Source organism: Electrophorus electricus, chromosome 14 (assembly GCF_041902795.1).
Source record: "Electrophorus electricus isolate QZ-2024a chromosome 14, ASM4190279v1, whole genome shotgun sequence".
NCBI lineage: Eukaryota > Metazoa > Chordata > Actinopteri > Gymnotiformes > Gymnotidae > Electrophorus > Electrophorus electricus.
The window spans coordinates 20,167,575-20,193,612 of record NC_137510.1 but is presented as its reverse complement, the minus strand read 5'-3'; the positions used below and the strand labels follow the sequence as shown (position 1 = coordinate 20,193,612).

Genomic DNA, 26,038 nt, shown 5'->3' with positions numbered 1-26,038 from the left:
TTGCCATGGCATAGCTGTAAGTGTCCATCCGACCCATTCTACTTCTATGGTCTAGTGATAATGGATTAGGAATTCTAGGATTTCTAGAGCACCCACTAAAGTAATGTTCTAGAGTATCTGAGCTGTGTCATGTGATGGAAGAGCCTAGGCTTTGGGTTCTGAAGTATTCCTACTACAGTCATCATCACAGTGGCTACAGTATTAACATTCAGGGTCAGCTTACTTGGCTTGTCTTAATCACTCTGCTCTACATTCCCTTATTCTGTTCTTTAAAACCAGTAGTGGTTGATTTTAAAATAGCCTGAAAGCCTTTAAGCTGTTCTTGTTGTTTCATCTAGACACACAAATTTTTTTTCTTCATTCATTTCCTAAAGCAAAATCTTTCCTTAATTAGGGTACTGAAGCCTGATAGTGAAGATATCCAAAAGTATAGCACTTATTTAATCTTAACTGTGAATTGCTAAATACTAAATCTCCACAATCTTTCTGTCTCCTCGGGATATTTTCAAGCTATGATGTTAGACAACTGAACCATTTAAAGTGTTATTTAGACATTTGAGATGTAAACCTGATACTTCAAGATTCTGCCAGAGGTCAACTAAGCTCAGAGGGCCAGTTTCCCAGATCAAGGTTAGTCTTAAAGCAAGTCTGAAAAGGATATTCAATGATGAATCACCACCACCAATATTACAATTTAGTTAATGACTAGCCTTAATCCCTCCGAAGGAAACCAGACATGGCTGTTTCCATCCCTGCACAGTTGTTAGGTTTTAGATTTTAAAGAAAAGAAAAAGAAACAAGTACAACATTTTGTGGACTGGTGGTTGTTATTTCATTATATGTTTACTATTGTATTTAAAAAAACAACAAGAATGTGTAATGCACCAAAGTTCATGAGTGCTCTAATTAACTCATCCTTTATTTGCTTTGAGAAATGTTAGTGGCATTTTCATGCTCATACAAGTATGATTTGTCATTTCTGATCTTATTTTCCCCACTACTCTTTGTTTTTATAATTAAAAACCTTTATGACAAAATCTGGTGTTGGAAGGCTTGTTACATCATTACAAGGGTTGTTATCTCTAAACATTTCCTAAATTAATGCTTACCAACCTTCAAGATTTAGGAAAGTTTTCTAGGAAGTTACAAAACCCAGGATTATACATTGGATCATGTCCTTAATTTCTCAAACTACAACTCTTACAGTTATGTTTTACAACTTGCTTAAACATATTATTTATTATATTATGTATATACAATCTGCATTACTTTGGTTAGAACTAGCATTTATTGACTGGCATCTCATATTTATCCTTTAAATAATTCTCTTTGGGTACAGATACGGGTACTAGGCACAGGATCTGTTTTCCCAGTAATGAAGCCTCAGGTGACAGAATCTTCCTATTCAGGCTCTCAAAATGGAGACTGTGTGAATTCAGTCATTGTTATCACATGGTCTCATGTTTAGATCAGTTTTCTCTAATACTGCGTACTGTGTGTAAACAACAACTAGAGGTCACATTCTGTTTAATGAGAACTCTACTGACCAATGTATTCCCTTTTCACCCTGTGGCATATTACCCTGAGGTTCAAAATTGCTTAAACTTTTCTAGAGAAAGAAGATTTAAAAAGTGACTCATGTTGGCAGTAAGTTACTGGGGTCCTGCTGGAAGAAAGAGAAAAAGTTATCATTTGAGATTAAGACTGTTATGTTTTTCAGCCCACTGCCAATCCCTGAACTGAACCAACTGCTGGCAAGACTGCACTGCAAGCAGGGCCTACTGTGGATTCACTTGGATATCTTTCTCTTCCACAGGGTTCACCACAAAGATTGGGATCACAGAAATAATTAAGCTGGTAAAGAAAATTACTCAAGTATATCTATCAGTAAACAGTCCAGACCAACCGAATCCCCACTGGTGCATTAGTGACCATGAAAAGAAGAAACGGAAAGCAAACCTAAGTGATATATAAAGATTGGATGCACATGCATAGGATTAAAATGAAACTATTCAATGTTATTACATTACAGATAGCCTTTCTCATTAGCCTTTCCTGTTATGTTACAAAATGACAAAAAGATTGCTGATTGAATTTGTGAACCAGAATGGTGGCTTTTTTTTTTTTTTTACCTGATTGTAACTACCCCATCTTACATAACCTTGCTCTGTACTTGTGTTTGTTGCTAACAGAAAAATAAGACCCATGGCCTCCTTTGCAATGACTTGTATCATTCTCTCTACCTGTGACCTACAGAGAAAATTATAATAGCCTTACCATCATAGGTCAGTGATCTAATAACTAATTATATGTTAATGTGTTTTTTCATTGACTAGAATTTCACTGAATTCTGTGTCTAGAATTTTTTGTTGCTTTACTTTTTTCCCTTGGTTGATGGAAATAAGAATTTTTAGTTGCTCAATCTGAATGGCCCCTGTTTAAGAAACACAGAGAGACCTACACAGAGTTTTAGAATATTAAATAGTTGTGACTGTTGAGTGATTTAGAACTCTATGGGTTGTCCCAGTCTTGGACTCAGTTGTGGAACTACAACTGAGCACTGTGTTGAAATGCTTTGTTATCTTAGGACAATTTATTGAAAACTGGCCCATTAGACTAAAATATATTTAGGTCTTACCTTGCAAAAGTCCACCTTCAAAGTACAATTCACAGAAAACATTTCACAAATATTTAGATTTTCTCCAACCAAGTAAGGGAATTAGTGTTCCAGAGTAGTAAACATAATAATATAAAATAATAATAAAAATCTTTAGTTTATAATCTATGACCATTGCACTTTTAAATCAGTTTAATGTGCTTGGAGTATACCGTTTATCCCAACCACTTCCCTTACTAGCAATGTTTTAATGCAGTCAGTGTTTTCGTAAACCTTGTTTGTCAGGTGCCTCACCTCATATATGTTGTGTATAAACTTTTAAAGACAAACATATGCAATACTTTCACTAACTTCAATTGGATAAGCATCGCGTCAATCAAGGAGAAAGGGCGTGTTTTCAAAGAGATCGCTCTGTGTTGTGTAGTTCTAGCGCAGTCTTGCTATTTTTGTGGGCGTGTGTACATCGACGTTGTAGCAAGGGGCACTTCGCAGCTGTCTGCGAGCTAGGAAGAATAAACCTCTTGGGAAAACGCTGAGAAATCGTAAATTTCTGTTTCTCCATTACATTTTCGTTTTGAGAACGGTTTTCGTATCTCCAAGGAATCAGCATTCAGCGTGCACACAAAGGGCAAAGAATTAAAAGGAAAGAAAGGTGGTAAGTGGCCTGTTTTCTTCACTGATTTAAGTTTTTTTTTAACTGTACTTGTGCATATACTCAACTCGGGGAATAAAAACAGTGCGGGTTGTGTCTGATACATTTCCGTAGAGCATTTTTGTTTGAATTTGTAATTAATGGATTTCATTCAGGTCGAACAGCTTGGTCTTCTCCGATGTGTTGCTGCCGCGACACAAAGCCTGTATTGCATTGCATTTGCCAGTGCAACATAATTTAAAGTCCTACAGATATGTAGCCAGTACCCTTTAACATATTACTACGTGCTTTTGTTGCTGAAACGCATCATGTTTCTCTTTAGAAACACGCGTGTCAGTTGCAATTAGTTTAAATCCTTGTCCACGATTTTGGGCACCGTGATTTTGCATGCGGCTATTGTCTGCCAGCTAATTATGTCGCGAATAGTGGTGCAATGTTGTTACACGGCATTGAAGAATCTCAGTGGGCATCCTGATGGGAAACAGATGGGAACAGTCCGTGTCTTTTTTTTTCTTTCATAGTGGCTGTTTGGAGTGCAAAAGAAATGATCAAGTTCCAGTACGGAACGGGCACACTCCTTGCACGTACCTCGCAGACAGACAGCGGAGATGATACGGGGGACGAGGGCGCAGCACCGTCTTCCCGCTGAGATCTTTACCGAACCTCTGAATTTTTCGCTGCTTAATACCACCAGGTGTAATGTTTGTCTCCTCGAAATACCGAGTTTTTCGATAAGCAGCAGCTCTCTCCCGTATCCAAAGCTATGATAAGTTTGAATACACTATAGACAACCCTACAGCATGTTGCGCACACTGGCCAGATCTCTTTCAAGCAGTGGTCGTTTATAGTGCGAAATGGTATCAGTCTGTTCACTGGATGTGTTATTATTGTTTCTTACTTAATACCATTCTGATTTTCGAGGTAGTATAGGGTGCATAAGTAGAGCAATAACCCAGACTTAACTAAGCAGCAACACAGTATAGCCCAGTCAGTTCTTGCTTTGAGTAAAACCTATATGTAGAGGTCACCCAAATTATTTGGATATGTTAATGAATAGGTCACTGTGCTATTACATCTTTTTCTGGCATCCTTTTCTCTTTTCATGTTGGATAATTTTTTTTATTTTTTTTTAAAGGCATTGCTCAGGCATAATTGCAATATAAGTGCTTTTAAAAAGGCTTCAACCATTAATTCTGTTGCTGGAAGAACCTTAATGGATTTCTGAACTGCAAAGCAGCCAGGGCATGACATTTTGTCTTTACTAACAATTTCTTCTTAAATGCATCTGCCTAACCGTGAAGGAGAATTAATAGTAGCAGATTTAAAATATGTTTGATATTATCATTTTTATTTCTTTCCTCATAAAGCAAAAAAAAAAAGTACTGTCATATCGACAAATTTTTGATAGCTAATACTTTCTTCACACAAACTTTGGATTTTTTTTTTGTCAGTCGTAATTTCGATAATTACGAAAAATCCTGTCAGATTATTTCAGTGAACAGCTGTAGTAATTTATGTGCGTTCCTCAGGTAAAGTAACACAAATAATATGTGGGTGTTGATCCATTTGTCACCCCAACAGAGCAAACAGGCCCCTCCCTTTGTTTTTCCTCATTGTGCTTTTTTAACCAGTTTCACAAAGTTTAGTCATGTCAAATTCACAATGTCCAGTTGTAAGCAATCCGCCATGCCATGCAGCCATCAGTATGGGAGGGTGTAAGCTCTGCCAGCTTTCTTCCAGGCATGGAAGGTCTGTGGCTGAGTTCTTTTGAGCTACTGACCTCTCTGCAATGACCAGTGTCTCAACAGGTTTGGGTAAAAGGCCTAACCTGTTGGCTGGTGTGAAACTGGATGGGTGTGATTGAGGTGTGCATCATTCCAAGTCCATGAAGGACAGAGGGAGAGAGCACCCCCCAGTTGCCATCGCACACCTCTGCTGCTGGTTGCCTTTCCTCTGGTGCTCACAGGCGTTGCATGGCACAGTTCAGATTCAGTATGAGCCTTGAGGTGCAGTGTTGGTCATAGGCAGCCTTTGTGCTCTGCACCACTCAGGAGCCCATGTAGAGGTCATAAGCTATGGGTGTTTGCAGATATATCTTATCACAGGTGTATTATTGCATTTAAAGATAAATTGTACTTTGAGCTCTTCAGTCAAATGATAGTGGCAAAATGCCAGTTGTGTTAACATTAAAACCCCCTGTTGTTCAGTACTGTATACTTCTGGCTCCTAGTTTACAAATAAATTCCAATAAATGCTATAATTTTGTGTTGTTAGATTTTTATGGTCAGGTTTTATGAAGGTTGAGTAACAGTTCCTGTTCTCTTTAACTGTAAACTTTCCTCTGCTTCCAGTGAGCCCCACACTGCCAGCCTCTTTGCAAGTGTGGGTAATGATGCGTATAGCCTGGGGTGTAATTTTATTTCCAATTTCCGTTGCTGTAGTTTTGTCCTAAATGATGTTACGCTAGCAGGGTGCTGCGGATGACTGTGTCTTCCTAATGGTTCTTTGGGTAATGAGTGCTGAAATAGGCTTGGTGCTACAAGTGCAGATCTAAGCCATCTACTCTTCACGGTCTCTTTTCGGTCAGTGTGTTTTATTTTTCTTCCCATCAGGCCGCAGATAGAGGCATTTACTTTTGAACCCCATTTGGCCCATTAGACCAGTTTTTTATGACAGACTGACATTCAGAATGGATTCATGCTCAGGGATGGGAGGGAGACACAGTGAACACTTTACCCTGCTGTTTGGACATTGAGAAACAATAAATCACCTTCAATTAGAAAGTATTGGGGGTTTGTACCATTTCCTAATTCTCCCTTATATTTCACACTGATTGTTGTTGCCCCTAGCAACAGGACAGCCCATAGCTTGTAGATACACCTGGAGTGGTAAATTATGAGGCAGTGGGAGGGGTTGGGATGGGCAGGGGGTGGCAGGCAAAAGAGCACTGCTTGCTCCTGCATGGCTGCCCATGTCCAGCAATGGGCCTAGTACCCCTGGGGAGTGAATTATTACCTGTCAGATGTGAATCCCCTGCATCATCTATAACCCAGGCCTGACACAGGGCCAGCCAGACCCAGCACAGCAGCATAACCACTGGGCCTTGGCTTTCAAGCCTGGCCAACTCTCTCTGGGTGGGGAAAACTTATTAGCTTGCTGCCATAGCTATTGCAAATAGCTTAGGAAAATGGCCTTGTTTTCTAGGTAACCTCTGATGTATTTAGGATGTATTCATATATGTGTGTGTGTGTGTGTATGCTCAAACATATGCACATGCATGCACCCATGACATCCAAATGACATCTCTGAGTTTGGCTGGTTCTGTTTGCCTATGGTAAATGGAAGTGATGATTTTTTTTAGGGAGCAGGGGTCGAGGATCATGCTAAAATAACAGTTGAGCCAATTCCAAGTAATCAGCCATAACAGGGACCTGAGACATTAGAGAAGTTAAATAGGAATTGCTTATCTCACTGACACCATTTGCCACCTCACGTTCAGTTTTTCTGTGCCCGGAAATATGCCTGACATAACTCCAATTGGTTTCAACATTAACACCACAAACCCCCGACTGCTCTTTGGCTGGCTGTGGACTGAAGAAAAACACCATAATGATGAACACTGAAGGGGGGGAAGAGCTGAATGAGTGCTGAGCTGAGAGGGAGGCTGAAGTCGGAGAGAGGGAGGGCATGTCCTGGCCTTCACCTTGGACAAGTTACAGACCTCAACCCCCATTTCCCTCCTGCTCTTGGACAGACTGGCTGGCTTCAAGTGGCTTTCTGAACCATTTTTCAGAGTCTTTAACCCGTTGTCAAACACGCCGTGTGGTAGTCCTGGCTGAGCCACGGCACCCACTCGGGGAGGGGGCAGTGAGGCGACAGCTGCCTCGCGGTATGCTCAATGGAGCCTCTCCAGCTAATGTGCAGTACCACAAGTTCAAAACCATCAAACTCGGATAAACACACAGAGGGAAAGGGAGAGAGGGAGAGTGGAGAGTGCTTCGGAGAAGCAAAATGCATACAACTGTCCTGCAGCTTCCTTTAATTTCCCTCACGTATTGTCTGTTTTGCTGTGACAAACCAAAGCGCTGTTGAAGTATGCGTGGCAAACCAGTTTCTCTGGATGCAAACAACGTGAATGGAATTGCATTATAGTGCTGAATTTTTTTTTTTTAAGGGAAATTATTCTTTATTGTGGTTATTTCAGTGTTTCCAAAAAAAAAAGCAAAAAAATCCCCAGAGCTGTTTTATGCTATGGTGCACATAGCGACACAAATGCAGCCACACACACACACACACACACACACACACATACACACACACACACACACACACACACACACACACACAGACAGAATGAGCTGCTTACCCAACTGTCATCTTTAGGAATGTTCAGATAGCTGGGCTGAGAGAGCTAAATCACATTGGGCTGGAACCAGCAGGCAGGCTAAGTCACAGAGGCATGGCTTCACTGTTAGGGCTTTTCCCTCCTTTCTGCCACTGGCAGCTCTTCACACCAGATTACGGAGTGATGACTAACTCCATTTCTTTGCGCTTCCACTTTCAGCTGCATCCCCTGCTCCGCGTCTTCCACCACACAAGTAGCCTTTTGTAGCCCTCCCATTGGTATGCTAGCATTACGGGCCAAACCCGCCAGCTATGGCCGAGCGCTTCCAGGATCAGCTCTGTGCTAGGCTGATGTCCACTGCGGTTCCTTTTTAATTGCTCTCATTTCTGGATATAAAATAGAACCCGCAGGACCGGGGCTCCCTGTTTTTAATTGCTGTTGGCCATATGTAGCAGTTATTGATTTCTGCACTCTGTAGAGATTTAGAGGTGCTGTGATCTGTGCCCTAAATGATCTCTTAATCAGTTTATAATGGAACAGCTCCTCCTGTCACATTGATTAGCTGCTTGCACTGAAATAGTTGGAGAGCTTTAACTTTGTAATCTGGTTTGAGCTCTCTAGGCCTCGTTACAGTCTGCTTACCTCAGAGGCTGTCTTCAGCAGGCCTTATTGCTGTATGCATTCACCTCAGCACTGGCAAAGAAAATGCAGTGGTAGCTCAGTGGTTAAGCTACCCGACTTGTAATCCGGAGGTTGCTGGTTCAAGCCACAGCACTGCCAAGTTGACACTGTTGAATTGTAAACAGAAGGTTGCCAGTTCAATGCCCACCATTGCTAAGTTGCCACTGTTGGGCCCCTGAGCAAGGCCCTTAACCCTCAATTGCTCAAGTTGTACTCAGTCATAATTGTAAGTCACTTTGGATAAAAGTAAATGTGAAATGACACTTGAACAGAAAAATCTGGCATTAAAATGTTAGAAGTAGAATGTGTTATTCAAGCCCCACCTCTGAGATTCACTTTTATCACTTTTGAACCGCTCAAAACCTGTTTTGAAAATTCAGGTTTGCACTCAGGCTGTCTGTTGTTCTTGGAAACTGGCTGCTGCTCCTGAGAGTCCAGAAATGAGAAAAGCAGTCTGCAAATGGAGAGAACCTGGGTCGTTGCTTTGTCTGAAAATACTTTCACTATTTGCTAAGTTTTGTTAGGCTTTTTCTTTTATTGTAATTATTTACTTCCCACTAACATTTAAGTGTTTCTGGATTTTTTGGTCTTTTATATTAAGAGTTTTAGAATTTAATGATGCTTTTTAGCACAATGGCCAACATGGAATTTTAAATATCTCTGCAGGATTCAGTGCTATGTGAGTAATAGTTGACTGCCTCACTGCATGTTTTTAAAACGAGCAGTTTTATGGCTCTAAAGAGTGAAACAGAGCAGGAAATTAAAAGGCTGAGAAGTTTTTTTTTTTTTTTTTTTTTTTAACAGTTAAAGTTGTAGCTCCATCCAGCAGAGACGAATCATCACAGCCCATTCACTCAGGACAGCAGGGCTTCCGACCCTGCAGAAGAGCTTTGATATGAGAGTTGAGATTTTCATTTTCCAGTTTTATTTTTGATAGTGGCCTTATGTGGAGGCAAGCTGGTAGGAGTTGTTCAGTGTGAATCTAGTGTGACCATATGCACATTATGTAAATCCCTCCAATTTCCCAGGCTTCCATAAATAGAAGTCTCCTTTGACCTTCATGGAGTGAATCTTGGCGCGGGTGGGCCCATGTGTCTTCAGAAGAGGAGCAGGGCTATACGGAGGCTGATCATACAGTAGTCTGCATAACACAGCAATCTGGGGGTGGGGTCTGTTTGACAGGTGAGAATACGGAATCGGTTCAGACTGGGGTGGGTTTAAGATTAGAAACCGGCACTGAACTCCGTAAGGTTCTGCGAACTCTGAGGACATTTACTAGAACGCCATCTATTTTTAGTACTTGCTGTGAGGGGGCGGGGCAGGGGAGAGATGTGGTGGTTGGCTGAGGCGCTGTCATAAAATCTCCCCTTGGTACATGGCCAAGCACCACTAGGCCCCCAATTCTCCCTCCTTCGTGCTTCTCTCATTCAAGTGTGTCTTACTGTAAACTACACGATGACTCCGTTCTGTGTGAATGTGTGCGTGCGTGTAAGTAAATGAGCTTGCAGATTTGTGGGGTTTTGTGAGCATGCTATTTCTCATGGCCTTTGTCTTTGTGAGCTATTTTGTATACTGGAGTTGAGAGTTGACTCTAGTAAATTTCCAAATCTCCTATCGCGCACACGCACAATTATAAAGTTCTGGTCTAAAGCTACCAGATGTCTTCATCTGATCCTTCTTTATTGCTTTTTTACATTATCTCTCTCCTGGCCAGTGGCTTATCCCAGTGGAGCAATCTTCGCTACACACTGACGTGTTAAAAGCGACTCCCTGTAAACAAATCAGCCACATACAGACACATTACCTCTAACAGTCTGCCTCACCTACACTTAACCACATTAGGCGTGAGCCCAAATGTCACATGTCTTTCGTTCTTTTTTTATTCTTTTCTTTTTTTCTTTCTTTCTTTCTCACGTCTTTTTTCTCCTTTATCCTTCTTTTTCTCTCATTACACGTTCACTCCTTCCTCTCGCTCTCTCTTTCTTTTTCTCTCCCTCACTAAATTCAGTACACCAGTAGGAGGCAGATGATGTCACCATGCAGGGGGGCGAGCTGCAGCACTCTGAAATAATCAAGTCAGTCTCGCAACCTTCTCTCATTTTTATATATATATATATATATATATATATATATATATATATATATATATATATATATATATATAAAATATAAATGTATTTATATGTAGCGAGAGCGAGAGCACAGGAGTAAAAGTTGCAGAGTAGTACTCAACGTCTCCAGAGAAACAGGACATTTGGTCAGAGGTCCTTCATCAGCTGCACAAGCAAAGTGTGTGTGTGTATTTTTTTAATATATGTATATATATATATATGTATGTGTGTGTGTGTGTGTGTGTGTGTGTGTGTGTGTATATATGCATGTATGTATATGTGTGTGTGAGAGAGTGATGGAGCAAGAGCAGGTCAGTCTGATCCAAGTTCCATCTCTCTTGGGTGAGCCAGTTGGAATATATGTATATGCCTGCCAGTGTGAGGATGGAAAAGGGGCGGTTATATATGAGTAAGGGCAGACTTGATGGGACTGTTGCCTGCCAAATGTCTTACTGAGCTTTGGAAGCATTAGATTTCTTTGTGAGTCGCAGCCTGTCTCAGCTGGAACTTCCATTCATGCTCATTGATTCTCATTTTGAAAGGGCCGCATGGCAGGCCAGGAGCATTAGTACAAAACAGCTCATGGAGTTCAACAACTTCCTGGTGGAAATATTAGTTTCTGGGTTGACAAAAACATTGGCAGTACATATACTGTATGTTTCTTTTGTGCTTAAATGAACTATCAATTAACTGTCGACTGCTGTAAGTGTTTCCATTTGTCTTCTTACCAAAGTAAGCTTACAATGCTCCGCTAACCAAGCTTTGAGCTCTGTGTGCATCCATCCCATTTTCAATTCAGATGCATGCTGTTTTTTTCCTCCCCCAAATTAGCATGATAACACCCTGGAGATGGAAATGGAGAAGAGCTAACCACATAGCTCTCGCTCTCTCTCTCTCTCTCTCTCTCTCTCTCTCTGTCTCTGTGTGTGTGTGTGTAACAGCAGCTTATTGTCATACTGAAATGCTTCATTGGATAAACTAGCACTCTGATCTCTTCCATAAATCTCTTGTATCGTTGACCAACAGCAAATAGGGGAATGGAACACAAAGGCAAATTGTACGTCTTTTTCTTTGTGGTGCACTTGATATTATGTTTGGTTAATAAGCTCGTTTTCAGAGCTATTACTCCATGTTAATCACATCCTGGTGTGCCCACATGAGAAGATCATGGACATACTTCATTTCCATGATTTGCCACTGTTGTGAGTGTGAGAGGAATGCTACTTAGAGAGGTGGGAAGGACCATGCTCATCCAAAACTTTTCACTGTGCCTCTGCCACACATTTGAATCTGAGTTGTTTCTGCCATTGAGACTGTGCGGAAGTGGCGGAGGTGAAAGCCGGCTGGCTGAAGATGTGTTTTTGTGTCCAGGTGCCAAGAGGACCACCCAGCAGTTCTTTCACTTTTTTTTTTTTCTTCTTCCTTTTTTTAATAAGCAGTCCAGACCAAGTCAGCTCTGTTGCTCTTTGTAAAACCTGACACCCACCGCGCTGAATGGGCCGACCCAAATCCCAGTCTTCCTCCCAGCACAATCCCACTAGGTTGCGGGGGTCACAAGTTAAGCAGGGGCAGCATCGTGGCCTGAATAGTAAAGGGATTGATTTTCTTCAGTGAGCGTGGCGTTGAGGGATGGAGATGATTCAGGTCAAATCATTTACCCTCTACAGGAGGAGGGGGAGTAGAAGAATGCACTGGTGAAAGGGGGAGCGAAGAGGGCACTCCCAACATGTCAGCCTAATGTCTTCAGTGAGCTGCCCAAAATGGGACACAGATCAGCGTTCCTTTTTTTAAATAGGCAACGGAAGAGTGGTGACAGGAGATGATGGCAAGTTTTTAGTGCTAGCTACTTGTTTAGATTTAACTGAGCTGTTTATCTCACCCCTCCCACCCCCCCACCCCCTCGGGCTCTACTTAAATGGTACAGTCGGCGAGGCCCACATCCCTTCTCACTGCCAGGACCTCCAGAATTCCTGGTTGATTGTTTAGCTCCATGCCTGGGTCTAGATGACTCAACTGAATTATGCGTTCGCTACAGTCATGCCTTGCTGCCAGCCGAGAGTCTTTCATGCATTTACACCTAATTTTAGATGATTGTAAAGATCTTTGTTCATTGTTGGAGGCATTTTCTGCCTGTTTTGTGTTCAGCTTGGCAGTTTGGATTTATTCTGATAGTCATGCTAAAGTGGAAAGATAACGGAAGTGCACTTTTGTATGGATAAAAGTTTTAAGCTCCCCTATTAAGCATGTGTGTGCATGCATGCATAGATGTATCCATGCATGTGTACAGCCATATAATGGCAATGAGTTTTGAATTATATGGTCCTCATAAGGCTGAGAGCTTTATCCCAGATAATGATCTGCTAAATCTTTGTGCCCAAGACATCATTAATCAAACTCCACAAGAAAGCAGCTGGTGATTCGGAGAGCCCCTCTTCCCTTCGGACATGCCCTACTGACTCTTGCTTTCCATGGTTTGTCTGTGTATTTCATATGCTTTTGGGTCTGAGCCAAGACAAAGTATGTGGTGAGGACATTTTCTACAGATGCCATGTCAGATTTGTGTTCGGAGATCTATTTATTCTCTAAATCCGCACCTAACAAAGGAGCCCCAACATGTGCAGGATGTTATTCCAGGAATCCGTTAAGGCAGCCGTGTTCCTGGAGTCCTGAATGGTGAAATATATTGTTGAAGTGCTGAGGTGAAACCTGCCTCGCTCTCGCTCTCTCTCTCTCTCTCTCTCTCTCTCTCTCTCGCTCTCTCTCTCTCTCTCTCTCGCTCTTTACCTCTCTCTCTTGGATCAATTGGTTGAGCTCCCATAAAATCCAAAGATTTTAGATTTTTATACCCTAGTAAATATTTTCAAATGATTATATTATTTTCCTAAATGTAGATATTCCAAATATTCCACGAATGAGAGAACAATTTTGTGATTTTGCCATTAGGGAACTATTTTCAGACAAGCTTGATTGTGAAACTTGTGCTGTAAGGCATGTAGTGTGTATATGCTGTGGGTTGAAAGACGTTAGCCCTGCTGTAAAGGTTGTCCAAAATTATTCTTTTTTATTTTCCAAAGTCCTTCGTAATGCTGTTCTATTTACAAATTAGTTTCTAGTAGAATTTTAGTTGCACCACAGTTGTAAGCATTTTCTGGCCCCAAAGGTTTAATATTGGACATTTGGGAACAATTTAGGATAGCATTAAGAGGTCTTGATAGTTTGCTTGTCTTTTTCATGTGATAATCGCAGTATGATTTTCTGAAGAAGACGGAGATGATGAAGAATGAAAAAGCATTTTGCAGTTTAGTAAAGCATAAATCTCAGTCATACACTGGCCAGCTGCCTGGCAAGTATCGCGTGAACCCAAAATAAAGTGACACGGATGCATTCGAGTTGTGTTTCTCCATTTTTATGGTTTCTGCTGGATATTCTTAGCAGCAGTAATGCAAGACATGTTTACAGAGGAAGGCCTGTACCAGTGGAAGATAAACTGGGAAGATACAGTGCAAAATGTTAGAGAATTGTGATTGACTCCTCTCTGTTCCTTAACCTGAATACTGAAGAGCAGGAAGGAGCCAGGTGCCCCCTGCGCTTATCTTCTGACTTTAAAAGCCTCAGAGGAATGTTGCTCCAACCCTCACCAACCAGAACAACCTGTCCACAGACAGCCTGTTACAGCTGTGCAACAAATCACAGTAGTCCTGATCCAGGACCAGTTTCTGTTCTGTTTCATTTTAGGTTTAAAAGCCAGACTGACCCAGAAACAGCACTTGGGTTTAGGATGTTTTGAGCTGGCCAGTTCTGGAGCATAACTGGCTTGGAGAGAATGGATTCGTTTTTGTTGTTGTCTACAAAATATCTTGGTGAATATGAGCCCTGGAACTGAACTGCTGTTGCGCTCCTAAATTTTGGATTTGTCACACTGAAACGGGCCATGAAGATCTTTTGTGAAAATGCCCCAGGATACAGAGAGTGCTTCAGGTCAGTTCCTTTCAGATGGGAGCCTGTGCCCCTTAGCCTGAGCATGGTTTTTAAGGCTCTCACAAGTGAACACTGTGAATGTTCTCGGTCACTGTTTTGCAAATATTGGCTTTTCAGATAATTTGCCTGCCACTTTCTTAGGTTACTCAGTATTGCCTTAGTCACAGACGGACTTTAACATTTTCTAGTGGTCTATAATTTATAGATTTTTAATTTGAAGAATTAAGAGGTCTCTCTACCAGAGCATAACTAATTTAGCCTGCCCTGAGGGGGATTTGTAAGTTGAAGCTTATTTTACAATATTAGGCCTGACTGTTATTAGATCAATTTTTCTCATTTATTTCTCCATTATTCTTCATTAAGACAAGATGCGTCCATCTACAATGTAAGCAAGTCTAATGCACTTTGTGTTTTGTGAAGAGACCGACGAGGAGGCATACTGATAAAGGGTTGGAGACTGGGAAGAAGAGGCGTGTGCTTGAGACTCACGCAAAGAAACACAGAGCGAGTTAGAAGGGCTAAGCCACAAAGACCAGAGAAGGCAGGGTGGTGGTGGTGGTGGTGGTGGTGGTGGGGGGGGGGGTAGAGGAGAGCGTCAGAGTGACGCAGGTCTGCTTAAGGAAAGAAGCTGGCAGAGAGGAGCATTTGCACGCAACAGATTGAAGGAACAGATTGCGCTCCAAGATGCCCTGAGATTTGGACAGCTTCGGAATGGGATTTGTAGAGATTTGGTTGGAAATCTGTCCATAATGAATATTAAGTGAACAGTTCCTCCATTTTCTTGCGTGCAAAGGCATTGTTTTCTCTAAATGTTATTACTGTTTTCTGTTTCCTGTTCTTGGCGCGATGTCCCGGTGCTAGAAGAGAGAGATTTGTTTCACTTAGTAGTGTATTCAGACAATATAAAAAGTAAAAAGTGATTAATCTCTGAATTCATCTTATATGATATTAAGTATGATAAGAATGATGGTACTTAATACAGTGAAAAAGCTGCAGAATCTGTGGCAAATTAGTAAAAAGATCCAATAAATGTATTTTGTGGAGAAAACAGCTGTGAAAGGACTGTGTTTGGTGTAAAGTAACTGTGTGCCTGGTTTTTATTTAGTAAGATGCATCTAATCTGAATGCTGTAACAACTCCTTTAATAGCGGTTTTCTTTCTTTGTTCCCCCCACCCCCAGACTGAGGAATGCTACAGCTTCACTGAGAGTCTCCAGCATTTTATCAGACACACTTCGCCTCAACTTTGTCATGTGCCTCCAATCCAGCAATATCATTGGACAAGCATTGAGGTAGGAACCAATGGGAAGCAATTTGCTGAACTCTTAGTCTCCAAAATCACTCATGTTATTTCTTCTTGACCTCTTGAACCTTTGTTGATATTTGCTTGGTGAAATACAATTGCACTTTCTGAAGAAAGGCAGTTTGATTTGGCAGAAAACTGAAGCCTTAGCCAGCTGCATTACTTTAGGCTGGCTGGTCGCCGCAGGGCATTGTGTGGGATTATTTTATTATTTTTTTGGTCAATTTGAACAGCCTAATACAAATACAGAATGTACTTTCCACAAAAATACATTGGTGTTTGAGAATAAATCAAATCCTAGGTTCAGCAGTTGACCGAGGAAAGTGTGCAGGCAAAAAGAGTGCAGAGGGAGAGAGGTCAAAAATTAAGAGAGAGGGGAGAAGGGGAGGGAGAACAAGCGAGAAGAAGTAAGCCATAAGGGAAAAAAGGACAGACAGACAGACAGACAGACAAAGACGACGTGGAAGAATGAACCAGAAACTGTGAAACATGGGCTGAGCCACGACGGAGAACTGAAGAGAGAATAAAAAAAAAAAAACAGGCAATGTCTTTTTAGTACTTCTGAATAGTCTTCACCAGAGCACACCTGATGCACAGACCCAAAGAACTGGACCCCAAGCCAGCACTGGACCCACAGTGATCATAAGCACACAGGCACGTACAAAGGCTCACACACCTGAAGACTGGCTCGAGGAGTGATGGCGGTGACGTGGGGCCTCTCCTGCGTGCGCTAGGACCAGATGGATGGCCAGATGCAGGGCTGGGTTTGACCTTGGTGCCTACAGAAAGCGAACAGCCTAGTCCTCCCACGCTTCACACTCTCTCAGCCAGCTCGGCCTCCCCATGCTCCCTGGTGCCGCCTTCTGCCTGTGACAGCTTCTGATCTTTTTTTTTTTTTTTTTTTTGTCTTTGGATGAAGCATATGGAACCATTATAAAGGGCTGGTGTGGAAAGTGCTGTCACAGTCTTTCAGAGTGGCTGCATTTTAATCACTGAGCCCGAACACTCATGTGATTCGGCAGACTCCTTAATCTAATGCAGGACTGTGTGAGAGAGGGAGAGGGAGGGAGGAGGCAGGGAGACAGAGTGGGTGGGGCAGAGAGGCGTGTGTCCAGGTAATAATTGGGGCGAATGGGTCCCCAGGGTTGATCGAGAGCGGCCTTATTAAGTCAGTCGAACTCGCGGGTGAGTTCACCCCACTTCCCTTTGCTCACGCCTGGTAAAGCTGCCATACATCCCAGCTCCACTGTACCAGCAGCTAAAACATTTGCTCCATGAGCTCTTCCATTTCATGGGTCTTCAAAGTAAGACTTGAAACACTGACTACTCAAAATCAAAGCAAAGTGACGCCAGCATTGATGGACTATTTGCTTCTTTTTAAAACTGGCCTTGTTTTTTTCTACCTTGTATTAAGTTGCTCATTTTGTGCTTGGTGTAGCGGAACTAAGAAGGAACTATTCTAACTTCAAAGTTTTATGGTTTTAATGATAATTCTCAGATGGGTGGCTTTGTATTTGAAAGGAGTAAAAAAAAACAGGTGGGTGAAGGTGGATGTGGATTGTGTTCTGTCTCTGCCTAGATCTATTAATTGTAGGGTTCCACAAGGAAGTATTGTTTGTTTCTTTTTTGTTTGTTTGTTTTAAAACATGAAATTGATCAATACAATAAATCGGTCAAAGAGGCTGCACTGCTTTTAACAGATTACTAAAAGATTTGGGACATATCCTGGAAACTAGAGTTAAATTTCAGCCACTAACCATGGATTGTATTAGACAAGATTGTCTTAGACAAGTATTTAAGTATAAGGACATGGTCTTGTGCAAACTAATTTACATTATTATTACATTATCTTCCTATTAAACCAATACAAATATTTCAACTTGCACAGGGTTCCAACCCTGCCAAAAACATTTGTAATTGGGCTCATGGATTCATGGGAGATGTTGAGAGTTGTTCTTTCTAAATCATTTTGAATCAGAGAGTTGGCCTTAGAACATGTTATACTTATGTTATACTTCAGTTCTGCCTTCAGTGTCTTCCCTTAGTATGTTTTATTAACAGAACAGTGTAGGTGAAGTTCCACAGTGACACAAATATGAATAGAAAAAAAAATTGATTTTATTTATATATATATATATATATATATATATATATATATATATATATATATATATATATATATATATATAATCAATGTTTTGGCCTCTTATATCCTGCATGGTTTACTCCTGAACAGTGAGTTACTGCACTGAACATCTGACCAAAGCATGGACGCATCCACTCCATGTAGCCTACTCATGCTGGCTCCAAGAGGGCCTCCTTGTGATTTTGTTTCAAACTTCCTCTTCATAAAAAATGCTCTTTAAGACTCTTTGTTGTGAGAGACGTTGGTCTGACCGAAGGCCTTTTCACTGAGCAGTTGACAGTAGACCAATTTCTGTTCCCTTTCAGTGTGTCATAAACAAACTAACCCCGTTCGTTTATCGTCACCATTGGTGTCAGTGTGGCCACCTATCGTTCGCCTCCATCTTGTCCATGTTCCTCCTTTCTTCCCTCCCTACCCATACACCATAGCCTGGATTGTGGCCTGCACACTAGTGCACGCTCACTAGGCTCTGTGTTCACAAGGCCTCCTCATATACCAGGGCAATTTGCAAATCAAGTGAAAGGTTGTTAAACAGTTTTATCAGGAGTGTGTGTGTGTGTGTGTGTGTGTGCTTCAGCATCTAACTGCACTACATGTTAATACGTCTTGAATTGTGAGGCAGCATGTTTAGCATGCAACTCTTCCCAAGGCCTGTGCGCAATGGGACTGGTTTACAGGGTGACTGAGAGGAGGGTGCTGGTGTCCTGGGCACCCAGGAGCACTCTGGAGGCACTTTCATATTGGGAACCCAACACCAAAAGTAGGAGTTAAATGGGAGGAGGAGGAGGATGCTTTCCTCCCTCTGTTCTCATCAAATTGGTATCTAAGAACCATGGTGTGTGCATACGTGTTTGCGTGTGCATGTGCCTGCATGTTCGTGTGTGTGGCCTTAGTTGTTTGTTAATCCCCCAACCCTGGCTAACCGGGAAGTGCGTGTACCCCATGCTAACCTGCACCTCCAGTCTTGCCAGCCACTCCTTGGGGTCCTTCTAATCCTGCATGTGCCCTTGGCAGCGATTACAACCTTCTCAAAAGCTTTCCATCACAAGGCTTCAAAGTGAAGGGGTGGAGAGGGGTTGGGATCGGGGTAGGATGGAGGTGAGCAGCACCTGGTCGGCCTGTGGGTCAGCCTGAACCTTTACCAGAGTGTTTTCCATTATAGCACAGTGAGACCTGAAGGCCCTGGGGGAGAACGTGGGCAGATGGGGAGGGAAAGCTTAATATGTGGTGACAGATTAATCCCCCCCACACACAATTCCCATTGCATTTTTAATGCTCTTTTCTGTAAGTAGCAAGGCAGTACCAAAGTGTATTTCCAGTTGAAGAAATAATTACAAACTTTGCATAGCACACTACATAGCTTTTACAAGTTTCCATGTGGGGAACAATTTTATTTGGTGTTTATTTAAGATTTATAATACTAGGGTTTGTTTTGTCTGTAAACTTTAATGCAATAGCACTGGGCATTAATACTCAGTAAAACATTTTACTGTTTCTGTTGTGTTGGATATTGAGGGGGGGAAATGGTTTCATAGTGCTGTAATTGTGTTTTGAATGTTTTTCTTCCTCTTCAAACTCACTTAAGCAATGTATGGCTCCTATGGCCTGATTACTGAGGCAGTAGCATGCACAGACTTTTTTAGCTCACACAAAAATCAATAACAGATTCGGTGTCTGGACAAGGCGTTCGTCATGAGCCATCGTCGGGGATAACAGTCGCGTCGGCAGCATTGCACATGCTAACCGTTTTAGACGTGCTGTTTGTAGTAGCAGTGCCTGGGCTGTCTGAGACGGAGTAGTGGCGTGACTGAACCACTGCTCTGCGCTGCATTGGCTTTAGTGCCATATGTTTCCAACCACCCATTCATCCTCTGGGTCCAAAACAAGTCATCCTGAGCTTTTTCAGTAACATGCTGGCCAGCAGACGGAAATAATTGTGGGTTAATACTGGCTCCTGCTATTTATGTGGAAATCCTTAAGGAGGACATTTGTTTTGTTGCATATGATGTGTTATTGTAAAGATGGGGGGGGGGGGTTGTATTCAACAATATCTCTTTCCTTTGGAGCAGGCTGTATCTCTCTCTCTCTCTCTCTCTCTCTCTCTCTCTCTCTCTCTCTCTCTCTGGTTTGAATTATAACTCTTTGCATTCAAGTTTACTTGTCTATTTAACTGGATTCAGCCAATGAGAGATGACCTCATCTAAAATGACTGTAGACCTCTGGCAGAGAATGGCCAAGAACATCTCTCTTAAAGAGGGTGGAGGGCTCTTGAAAAAGCTCATCTCTAGTTAGATTGTCTAAAAGCAATTAGTTGAAATGGCAGATAAAGGGACAGGACCTTGGCTGGCTGTCCAGATTTCAACATTTAACTTATCTTAACCTCTGTTTATATTCCCTAATAAAAAAATTTATGAATCTACATTTTGAATCGTCTTTTGTGGTCTTTGTTTACAGTACTACCAAAGGTGGTAGCGGTGTATGTAATATTTTCATTTGTATTTTGGGCACTTTATTCAGGGGCCAGTTCATGAAGACGTCATTTCCATGGGGAAAAAAATCTCATTCTGTGACTCATTACTGTAATTGAACTAAACACTTTGTGGCAGTGTTCAAGAGGCCTTGCTTGTTCAAAGCCTTGATTGGAATAAAGGGATGATGGGTGTGAAGGAGCTATTATACCAGATGAGAAGCCACTCTGCCTCTTGTAAGCTTTAATGCCAGCACAGTGCCCACACATCCTGCCAATTAGCTTAAGTATCGTCCTGTCCCGTTCTCCCTGCGCTGCCCAAACCCTCTCGCCTTGAACGATTATTCCTCATCTTTTCTGTAAAAAAGCTCAAGCTATTAAACCCCATGGCTCTGATTGCAACTGCTTGATGTCATATTGCGACAATGTTACAGATCTACTAGTGAGACAGATAGGACTTTTGCTAAGTGCTGCGATGATTGCTGTTTTCACATGTGGCTCAGTTTGTTTATGGTATCGGTCCCCACTCACTATTCTCCATGCAACACAACTTGATATGTCATTCGATTTCCCCGTCATGCCACCCATCTAAGTCATTTGTTTATTTGTGATCATTCATATGACTCTCGTCGGATTATTTTGGATGCTGCCTGATTTGCTGATTTGTCTTTAGGGACGCCTCCATGGACTCCGAGTACTGATGCCAGCATGTGCTTCTGATTTGCGTCTTCTTACGGCATACCTCCTGGAAACTTCTGCGTTCTGAAACTAGCGCTTTCTCACGGTGCATCCGGAAGAGCCAGCGTGTGTGGAGCAGGGCGTGAAGCTGGGTTTAACTGGGTTCAGGCTCCACCCAGCAGGCGTTATGGGGCTTTTACACCAAAGTGGCAAAACCAGCTGGAACAGTGTTAACGGGGCAGGGTAGGCTCCTGTGATTAACTCAGTGAAGGCTTTTGTGTATGCTCACGCTATCGTCTCTCAACGTAAGAGAGCCTTTCACTGCTAAATAAACATGTCTGTTACATGTCTGTTCACTGAGATAAAGCCTACAGACAATAGACCTCTTTTTGACATGAACAAAACATAACGGGTGGCATAGGATGTGTCTTGTTTGCATCAGGCTATCACAGATTTAGCAGGCACTTTACTACGACTTGAGTGTAGTTTGGAGTATCGGCTAATCTTTGGACAAAATTTACATTCGATTCAGAGATGGACTTAAGAGATCAGCTCTCCTTACTGATGAAGTAGCCTTTGCTGAACTGCTTGGTGTGATTTTGTTAGTGAGATTTTAATCATCCAGGCTGGATATTTTTCTCTCACAGTGGGCTTGGAGCTCATTTACACCACTCGCTCACGCTCTTCTTTCAGGTGATTTGCATGCTGAAGTCCCACAGGCCCAGCACACACCAGCACAGCATTAATTGTTTGTGTTGCAATCAACAGCAAGCGCTTCTACTTTTTTTCTCATCCTCTGAGCAACGAATACCAAGAAATATCAGGAAAATTAGTCACTCGAGGCCTGGACTTTAGCAGAAATGTATTTGTGTGTGCACACGTTTCTGGACGTGCGTGCGTGCGTGCGCGTGTGTGTGCGCCTGCACTCCACCAAGGACAAAGAATACCTGGAGCATTGCAGCCTATGTTGCCTCTTTGCCCATGCACTTGAGTGGATTGATTTTTATGTGATTGCTGAACAGTGTCTGCTGATGTAGCCATGCGTATTTGAGCCTCGCTGTGCAATCAAAAGGTTGTGCGCCACTCTCTCCTCTAACCTCCGTCTGCGCGGTGATGAATGACCTCACAACGGAGCCCGACGTGGCCCGATACTGCCACTAAATCTCCAGCCACAAAGACCCCAGCACACTTGATGATATGGCTTGCACACGCACGTGTGTGCAAGTGCATGCTTGTGTGTGCAGACAGACGGGTAGACGATTATTGCTCTCTCCATTCATCTTCATTGTGCCTGCTGTTGGGCTGCTTCTGTCTTTGCTGGCACATATTGCTCTGGTCACCATCCTCCCAAAGTCTGGAACAGACACTGTGTGTAGCAGAAGTGTGAGAGCAAAAGTGGCACATGGGGAGTGAGAGACGCCGAGCGAAAGCCAGCGTGTGCACGAGGAGATGGAAGCATGAGGAGAAAGCAGGAAACTAATTAGCCTCCGTTGTGCTCTCATGCTGGTGGAATACCGGACTCCTCTCAGCTCCATCACCTGTCCTCCACCCCAGATTGCGTGCTCCTCACTGGCTGGCTCTTGGTCTTGTTACCCTCTCCCACCTGCGCAGACCTAATGAGGGAGGCAGATCTGCTGTGATCAGCTCGTCCCCATCGTGTCCACCCCGCACCTCAATGCTCCATCTCCAGCTCCTTGTACCTTTTGGTCTCTTGACAGTTTTTTGCTTTACTTGACTTCTAAGGCTTATCTTCCTGAAGGTTTCATTAGCAGATTTCCCTCCTTCTATTAATTATTTCCAGACATGAAATGCTCCCGCAGAGATTACAGCTGGAACCAGAGTAGGAAGAGTGAAGCCTGCACTCTGTTCCTCACAGCTCAGAAGCCTTTAATGCTGCTACCGAGCTGTGCTCACTTACTGCACCCGGAACAATCGCATCAGTCTGAGGACACATGGGAGAACGGAGAGTCACGTTAGAGGGGTTCTCACAACCACCAGCCAGGCTCTTTTTTTCACAAGTGATTTTTTTTTTTTTTTTTTTTAGCCCTTCTTTCCTCTGCCTCTCTGAAGCTTGTTGCTTTTGACAAAAGTAACTTCAGTTGGAAGAGCTCAAAACTCAAGACCACCATCTGGGTTACCATGGAGACTGTAGGATCTGTTGCCCCAAAGTGGAAAGCTACAGTTCTGTAGCGCTCTAATTGCCCTGTCATATGCTGGTGCGGAAGCGCTTGGGATGTAGCGCTTGGCACCTGGAGGACTTGTTTGCTCCCAGCCGGGGTCACAGAGGGAAGCAATGGAGGCGCGGCATCTGGGTGGGGGCCACGCACTCTGCCTGCTGCTCTCCAAAAGGGCACACCTCCACCATGCCCAGGCAGTGTTTAAACGTCATCCTCAGACATGTTTCGCATTCACTTCTGCACTTTTAACTGAGACCTCCCTCCTTTGTGCTATAAGGGGGTTTATTTACACCCGAGGCAGGTTGTATCTTGTTGTGAAAGGAGAAAAGCCTTTACAAAACTCTCTTACACTGACTCTTTAGTAAAATATTTTTTATCATTTAATGGCATTAAAGGTTCTTCTGCAGTTAGGCGCGTCCAAACAATATGGCCTTGCGTTACAGTGAGCGTGTTATGACTAAAGCTGGATCACACAATGAAGTACTAAAATAATATTGGTATTGCAGCCATGCAGACCATATAAGTGCATAATGGGATATGAGGCTGGCGTTTGAGGAATGGCACGCAAGACTGAGTGCAACTGGAGCTGCTAGCTGCACAGTGGGGCTGGCCACTCTCTCATGCTGATCTGTGGTGTTCCAAATGCTCAGTAATGACAGGCCATTTGCCCCAGGCCACTGGCTGAGGGATGTGCTTGTGCTAACAGCACCCAGCTCACCTGGACCCACCCGCCCTCAGGCTGCCGCTGCAGGGTGCGCTAGCCGCTTTGCTCACGGCACGTGTGAGCGAGTGCCCACCTCCACTGTCCCGAGGCTCTCCTGGGGAGGGGAGGGAGGAATCGATAGCATTCATTTACCAGTGGGGGAGTGCAGCTCAGCTCCTGGGAGGGAGGGAGGGAGGGAGGGAGAGAGAGAGAGAGAGAGAGAGAGGGAGAGAGAGAGAGACTGTGAGACTGTAGAAGGTTAATGACTGCAGTATGCCATGGTGTGTATGGGCAGCTTGAACCAGTTTGGGGATGAGGTAAGCTGGCAGCAGCAGCTGCCACTCGGGCCATGAACACAGGTGACACAGGGTTTGTGGAGGGACCTGGCTGTGAAATCTCTGGCTTTCTTTACTGTGCTTCAAATGTCTAGTTTGCATAATGTAACATGAGGCTGCATTAAATAGGGAGTCCTAGCGTAAAGCCTGAATTTTGCACCAATAGGTTGCTGGTTTAATGGGGGGTGTTATAGCATTCTAAAGACAGTGTAGTAACACACCTAGGACACTTACTTTATAACCACCTCAGATGGTGGATAGACTTGTTTGGGTTTTGTCTTTCTTTGTTGAACCCACCCCTCCACAACACACTTACATGCATATACGTCACACACACAAACATACATACACACATACATAGTAAGACCAACAGAGACACACACATACACATACCCCACTGAGCTGGAAATGCCAGGCGAGGCCAGGCTTGTATTTGATTTCTCCAGAGAACACTGAGAAATACAGAGGAAGTATCTTCTGTTGACACTGAAACCTATCAGCAAGCCAAGTTCAACAAGTCTGACTCCCCTTCCTTCACTCTCTGTGTATGTGTGTCTCTCTCTCTCTCTCTCTCTCTCTCTCTCTCTCTCTCTCTCTCTGTGTGTGTCTGTCTCTCTCTCTCTCACCCACCCACCCATAGATTATTCTGCTCTGTTCAAATTCTCTCTTTCAGATGATAATACTGCCAAAGCATACTGCAGCTCTCAGGCCTGACATCAATACACTGCTAGAAGTTTTTTTTCATGGGGAAGAGATGTCAGCTCGGGGAGGAATGCGCCGCTCTTCTCTGAGGCTTTCTCCAACGCCGAGCCCCTGCCTTTGTCCCTCCCAGCTTCATACAGTCCGCCATGCGACTTTCTGTTAATCCAGGCAGGCTTTGAGCTTTTGGTAAACTGTTAGTGAGTTGGACTTGTTTAAATGTTACAGCAGAATGCGTTCCCACAGCCCTGGTATCCTCTAGATCTTGGAAAACATGTGGTGCATAATCACGGCAGGGTTCGAGAGGACACGGGATAGTGTGTGACCATGTGTTTTCCGTACGTCCCTGGGGCCCCTCAAACACAGCAGTGGAGGGACATGTTCTCAACAGTTCCTTCTGCCTGCTTTGGCCCTTTATTTTCTTTCTCTTCTTGGAAGCGATGCTCCTCGAAGCAAAAATGTGTTACCATACTCTGCCACGTTGCTGTTTAAACACCTCACACACACATACACACACACACACACACACACACACGAAGTTCATGAATTGCTCTGGCCACCTGGGGCGCTCCGTCCAGCGCCCACGGCTTCCCAGCCGGCCTTGGCCACGCAGTTGCACAACGCTGATCAAAAAGCTGGCCTGTGCCCCGCTGCCTCCCCACACCCCTGCTGCTCCACTCCCCACGTTCAGCGCTCATTATTCCGCCGTAAATAAATGATGCGGGATCAACGAGGAGGCCGTGGCCCCGCTGGGAGTGCGTGGCCGATTCCATTTGAATGCGGGGCTTTGTGATTGTTCCTTCGCTTTCTTTCTCTCCCCCTTCTGTCTCTGGCTGTTCTCTGCTCTCCCAATTGAATGCCTCATAATGCAAATTGCTCATAATTTATGGATGGGTCGTGATGGAATTGACAGGAAGCTTCTTCTCCCTCCTCCCCTCTTTCGCTCCCGTCACTACTGCTGCCCCTGGAGATGTGAATATAATCTGGAATATAACGCAGCCCTTTGTGGAGGTGCGAGCGTGACGGGCCGAGCTCTTTTTGGCCCTCTCCCTCGCATTGTTCCTAGCTTGGCCGTCGGCGTTTTCCGAGCCCCTGCCCAGAAACCCCGGCACCTTGCTCCCCCCTCCTGCACCTCAGCATCTGTCTC

At 43.5% G+C, this 26,038-nt stretch overlaps 1 protein-coding gene across 10 annotated transcripts in view; it reads left to right on the top strand.

The window, feature by feature from the left end:
* Positions 1-3,055: 3,055 nt before the first annotated feature.
* sema6cb (semaphorin 6Cb) overlaps positions 3,056-26,038 on the top strand; it is a 97,834-nt gene continuing 74,851 nt past the window's right edge. For 6 of the 10 annotated variants that reach the window (XM_027006712.3, XM_035530525.2, XM_081695826.1 and 3 more), the window contains exons 1-2: positions 3,056-3,272; positions 15,565-15,675. The gene's annotated coding sequence lies outside the window, so the exon portion shown is untranslated. Of the gene's footprint in view, positions 3,273-3,790; positions 3,964-10,303; positions 10,371-14,160; positions 14,385-15,564; positions 15,676-26,038 lie in introns of those variants that run through there. The other 4 variants (XM_081695822.1, XM_081695823.1, XM_081695821.1 and 1 more) reach the window with 4 other exon arrangements.